We start from the raw sequence: 6511 nt of genomic DNA, 5'->3' as shown, positions 1-6511 counted from the left end.
TCCTGGACAATAAGGTCTTTTGATGGATGAAGTCTCGCAGACTAATATTGGGCAAAGATACGTAGCTTCGACTGCAAGGTGTAAAGTTAGAGGAAGCTAAGACGACGGGGCCCATTCAGTCAAGAGGACTTTTTGGTAAATGAGGTCTCCTCGATTACGGGCCTTCGGTCTTAGTCAGCGAGGTTTCATGAAAAGGTCCTAATGTTCATTTTTCTAAGCTCTTCTTCCTTTTATCTGGCGCTACAATCCTCGGTCAGACAGCTGGTTGATGACTCCTCCAAGGTCCTTTCACACTTACGGGGCCAACAATCCTTCTGACCATCTTCCTCGCGAACGCGACAAAGAAGGTTTCGTCAGTTCAACCATGTCCATGTTCAGTTCCTTTGGTAAGCTTCTGCTACATAGGAGAGTCTCAAACCAATGATGTCTATGTCATCAGCGTACACCAGGATCTGGATTGACTTATAGAAGATGGTTCACCGAAGTTTCCACCTCCGAGTCACGGATGGCTCTCTCTAGCGCCACATTGAAGAGAAGACAGGCAAGCTCATCTCCCTGTTAGCAAAGGGCCCTGAGAGTTTACTATCCACCTTCACCAAGCATGTGATGCATGGGGTCATTGGCATTCTAAAGTGCTCATTGCGTCGTATAGTTTAACCCTGGCTGAGAGAGATGGTAGGAGTGGAGCTGACGCATGGTGAATCTTTTCCAACAATTCTGTTAATAAATCAGCATCAATTCGCCCAATCCTGGTAAAAGGATTGCATTTATTCCGACGCAAGCTCTACGTAAAAGTTCCACAGAAAACACCATTTATATCACCAATTACGATAAACTTTTGTAGGAAAAGTGAGCTTCAATTTCGGAGCTGGAAGTGAGCACACACCAAAAATGAATGCCCGTCCGTAAGCTTTATTCAAACGGCCATTTTCCGCGAAACATAATTTGTGTGAAAATTCGATTACGTACGCGACTATTATAACCGCACGCCGGCCATTCGTTGGAAAGTAATCGGATAAACACTGCCCCATGTGCGCACCCAGATCTGAAGCCAGTCGGGCGAACAGCAATTTACAGCCGAAAAAGCGTTACCGATTAGTGGTTCGGGTGGCGACCGGTCCGTTCTTATCATGAGCGGAAAACGGCGCCGCTAACTACGGCTATCAGCGGCACTTAGGGTGCATTAGCGCTGTGTAGCATTAACCCGATCAATAGCTGCTTAATTATTATTTATATCGTTGTTTGAATCAAAACGCATGTCGAAGAGGAAAGGTTCACGGTTGGGCGAAGCAGTTGGCCAAACAGTCGACGCGACGACGATGGACCAAACGCATCCATTATCATTTGCATTCCCACCCCGAAAGCACTCTCAATCTGCTAAAAGGTACGGGGGTTTTGGGGTTTTTATTTTTTAATGTGATCTTTATTTCGACTCCTCCATTTTGCAGCGTTCTGTCGGCACAACGCCCCGGGAGAGTAATTTTCGTCCGGGTTGGAGTAGAGGGTCAGTCTTGTGGGTCGTGCTTTTACGCTAACACGAACTCACACGCCAGATGTTTAAAGTTCTGCTACAGAAAAAAAACTACGCTGGAATAAAGTATTTAAATTTTATTTTGCTTTACCGCTGTCAGTAAACCATCTCGTGCTTCTCCAGTCCCAGTTTGAAGCGCCTTAAAGGATGAATTTGCATTTGGAAACATCGTGGCATCGTGGCATTTGTTAGCGCTGACTCCACTCAAAATGAAGTTTCCACCCGGCCCGGATGGGTGCAGCAGTACAGCGATGCTGACCTTACACAAGAGTATTGGCAAAAGATGAGCAGCGGACGGCTATCTTCATTAGTGTGCGCCGGTGTTGTGGTGTGCGATCAGCTGCGATGGTCCGCTCGTTATGCCCCCCGCGCCCTGCATAAAGTAATCAATCAACATAAACTGCCCACGATGATTGATGTTTTGGGGGCGACGGTGCTGTTCTTGCACTCGAGAACAATATATGTTCGGTCATGATTCTTACCCCACCGAGAGCGCACAAAATGGCCGAGATTTTGTGTGCTTGTAAAATGAGAATTTTCCTGGAAAAAAAAAGTGAAAAAGTGATTTCTTATTTGTATCTCATTGTGCTACTGCGGCTCGGGCAGTTACGTCGCTCCGTTCGTAGAATAATTATTACCAACCATAGCATCGTGATGTTAACGTTCAAGATTATAAACAAGAAGCATCATCTCCTCCCGGCAAGCATATGTGCGTGTGTGTGGGTATGTAGTAAGCACAAACAAAGTTGGGAATTATGATACGCGTCTGTTTGATTTCCGTTCATCCGCAGCGCCGCAAGCGCGCCCGCTTGCTTCGTTGACATTTAACCTCTGATCCACCGGTCCCGCACCCGGCCGGACACGTGCCACGAACCGTAGCAGCCTTTAATACCGCATCGAATGTCGAGCTGTCTGTAGCTGTTTCTTGGGAGATGCCCTGTCTTGTTGAAGCCTACCGCACACAAACAGGGCAGAAGGGGAAAAACCAAAAAAAGAGGAAGAAGAAAAGCACATCCCACTACAATAATCCACAACTATTCGCCGCCAATGCGAAACGGGACGGGATTTCCTGAAAGTATCCGTATCCGTAAAAGGGTGCTTTCGATGCGCGCGTATTGGCAGATTCCGATTCTGATTCTGGATTTGCAGAGCGCAGCATCGATAGCAGTAGCGTACGGTGCACGGCGATGAAGCGGAATTTATATTGTTTGCCACGGGGTTCCGGGAAACGGAACTTCTAGCTGCTGTTCGGGAGTGTTGATGGCAATAACGTGAGCAGATTTGAAACGCTCGCAACTGTAGCAAATATTTAAGGTTAGCTGTTTCGATGCTGCTTAACACGAAACGAATCGCTCGGAAAGATGGACTTTTACTTTCTCGTCAAGTTATCTGCCCAGTATCGTGTTGATTGGTTGCCCTTGGATACCCAGTTGGTGCTGTGGTTTGGTTAACCGGCGCACATGATTAATTTAATTAGTTTTGTTAATCTATATTAAAAAAGGTAAGTTTGACATTGTTATGATCTCAGTAGCTGTGGGAAAGCGGGAGACGGCCTCCTAGATACGTGCAGACTTACGTGCAGCCTTCTTCGCCCGGCATTCAGTGCCTGTGGTTGACAAGTGACGTGGTTGGGCGTAAAACTGCCCGTTTGTTCAAGCCAGTTCCCAAATCCAAAATCCGACAGCTGTTCTCCATCACCGGCCTCAGAATTGTTAAGGAAGAAGATATACAGGGCGGTAGGAAATAGTCGGAATTACGGCAATAAAGGTACCACCGCGGAAGCTCGGAAAGCAAGGAGGGTTGGTGGCCCGGGTGTGATAATTTTGCACGCATGGGAAGCATTCGTTCGTGGCGAAGATGGTTTGTTTAACGCCTGAATTTATGCACAGGCTTACGGTGCCGGCCTGTCGTGCTGATAAGCAGCGTGGCGTAAAGCGGACGAACTCGGCTTGCAGCAGCCGTACGGTACAGCACAGGTAAGCTTAATAATAATGACTAAACAGTGCATAACTTGGACCTTTATTTGTTTGACCATTAATGCGCGCGGAGGTGCTAAATGCTAGCGGGTGATTTTTCACGGTTTTAATAATAATTACTTGAGCATTATACTTCTTTTTTTAAATTTAGCAGGGCAGTCAAGCAACTTAAAAATTAGATTTTTAACTCATATTGAACTTTCCTTCTTCTGGTGTTTTTAATGATCAAATGTTGCCACATGGCGCTCTTTAATGGCATGCTTAAAATTGCCCACCTGACAGCTGTCCGGAACGCAGTCAACCTGCACTAATGCGCTCTAAATGCTCCTTAAAATCTCCCCCTGAAAAAATCTTCACAATTCCATGCTTCCCGATTATTCACTCGCCGCAATAACTTTTCGATGCACCTTAAACCGATTGGATAGGACCAAGCTTCGAGCATCTTCCTTCGTGCGGAAAGTTCACAGGCCACAGTTGAAGCGTCAATAAATTGTAACAATCTTGTGTTTTAGCAAACTGTGAGCTCGAAAACTATCGGCCAAAAAGCAGAACCCGTTCGTTCGGATGGGCCATCCCTTTCGGCGTGTGGAATCATTTGGCGTTTCGCGAAAAGGATTCGTAAGTGTTTCCCAACGTGGAAGTTTATCGTACGGGGTGGGTTTAACCTTCGGCGAAAATTTATAGCCATTTTCCTGCGGTTCGTTCTTGTCGCTCTTGTGTGAGAGCACAGCATGGGTCCGTTGGAGTCACCCCGGGGACTTTGGCACCGTCGCTCGAGCGTAAATGAATGTGTAAGTGCATTCTTGAAGCATCGGTAGCATGCTCGTCGGTGTTGGTGGTGGATAATTTAATTTCCCGCATTTGTCGGTTTTTTTTCGTGCTCTTTCTCTCTCTCTCTCTATCCACTTTCTTATTGTTGCTTCCAAAGTGAAGTGATTTCAAGCGTTCGAGCATGATGGACACAAGAAGATGAAGAAGAAGAAGATATTACCGTATCCATTCGAAGAAGGCAAGTTCGTGGGCAGTTCCATGGCAGCCCCGTTGTGGTATGAACCACCTTCACACTCAATTATATTTGTAGCATGTCATGTTGCGTCGTCTGCCTCGTCATGCCGGATGCCAAAGACACCGAAACGGGATTTTTTTTCTTTCTTCAGTTTACCACTGCGGATGCGGCATATTGCCCATAAATAGAAACAGGGAGACAGAGAGAGAGAGAGAGAGAGAGAGAGAAGCCTCCATGAACGGTACGTAATCGCATCGTTGATTTTTGACCCGATTGGCTAAGGCAAATTTGAATTTGCTTCTCACCGCCGGCGATGCACGGTGACCGGTAGCTTTTTATCATTTCCTGCTCAACGCCAATCTCACGGGACGCCAGATGCGGCGGACGTCGCGCTGAAGAGGCAATGATTGATTTTCCCCCTGGGAGTGTGGCGTACAGTGGTAGAAGATTTATCCGTAAAGCAGCAGGACAGATGGCTGATGTTGGCACGTGCACGCGTGTGTTCCTGTCTGGGCAGTAGTAGATCACGCGGCTTACCTATAAATTGAGTGAAGCTGCTGAATAATGCAGGAGGGGGGGAGGGATTTTTGACGGAATATTGAACAGGTCTAGCTAGAAGCTGGCTTATTTGCATTGCACACGAAATGCATTAGCTTATTTGATGTTGGGGAAAGAAGCGTTTGAATGGGTGTTTTGTTCCTCAGTAACCGATGTGTGCTTTAGCAAGCCCTCAATGTAACGGTAGTATTTCATTGGCTCCACTCCAGTTACCCGAGCGCACACCAAAACGCACGTCCTCAATCATTTATTGAATAATGTTACCAATTGTTATTATTTGCCCACCGACTGATGGGATACGATACGGGTACAAGCCAAACCTCAACGCCTGACGTACACGCACGGTACCGTGGAAATGATGAGAGCTTCTTAGAAAAACCCACCGATCAAAGGCAACGAGAAGCAAAAAGAGAGAAAGAAAGAAAAAAATTGGGGAAACAAGTTTAACGATACCTTCTGGAAGCTTATTTTCAGGGTTCACTTCACCTTTTTCCGTAACTTAATCTTACGGTGAAGTTTACACACAACCGTGCCGTTCGTGAGCGTATGTGCCCTTGTCAGGCAGGCGAACAGATACGCCAGCTTAAAGCCATGTTCCACGAAGTCAAAATTAAACAGTTCGGGATACGATTGGGTCTTCCTTCTTTTTTTTTTTTGAGTAAGGAGCTACACAACAATGCGAACGCTTTGTTAACAAACGGTGTTTATTTCTTTCCTACTGCTGCCATAACAAAACACCAGGCGTCTCCATCGAACGCGCCAAAAGTACCGTGCGCCTCCACCAAGGTTAATCAGTTACCGCCAATATGCAAGAGTTTGTTGTCTCTTGCACAATTGTATTAGAAAACTGTTACTAAGAATCAATCAATATCACATTACGCTGATAAGCGATCGTGTGGAAAAGAGAAACAATTCAATCGAATAGAATAATTCAATCATCTGGATCGGTTCTCGGGCGCAATATCCGCTGGATAGCAAATTTCAAGTGTGATTGTGCAAGTTATAATAGAGTAGACAAATATTGTGATGTGATGATTGTGAGGGGAAAATTTACACAAAGCTTTAAACTGTCTACGAGAGTGTGTCTACAAGAGGAACAAGGTTCCGTTTTAGGGAAATCCCATCCTTTCGGGAAAACCTCTTTGGAAACATCATCCTTTTCTCCAACGCTTGTTTTTTTGCTAATGTTTTGCTGCCCCCTAGGAGCGTTAAAGGAAAATAATAAATTCACCACTGCTGCTGCTGCTGCTGCTGTTGCCGGTGCTGCCGGTGCTGCTGGTCATGTCTGAAACTTTTGTTTGGCTGTCAGCCAGCGCAAATTCGGTACGCCCGTTTTGCTGTTTCGGCGAATGGGAAAATATGTAAAAACATACGACACCGGCACATTGTCAAGAGTTTATTCTCCAACGAAACATGATTCGAAGTAATTTAATTCAGAAA

This window comes from Anopheles stephensi, chromosome 2 (genome assembly GCF_013141755.1).
Source record: "Anopheles stephensi strain Indian chromosome 2, UCI_ANSTEP_V1.0, whole genome shotgun sequence".
Classification (NCBI taxonomy): domain Eukaryota; kingdom Metazoa; phylum Arthropoda; class Insecta; order Diptera; family Culicidae; genus Anopheles; species Anopheles stephensi.
Note: the sequence above shows the minus strand (reverse complement) of the source record.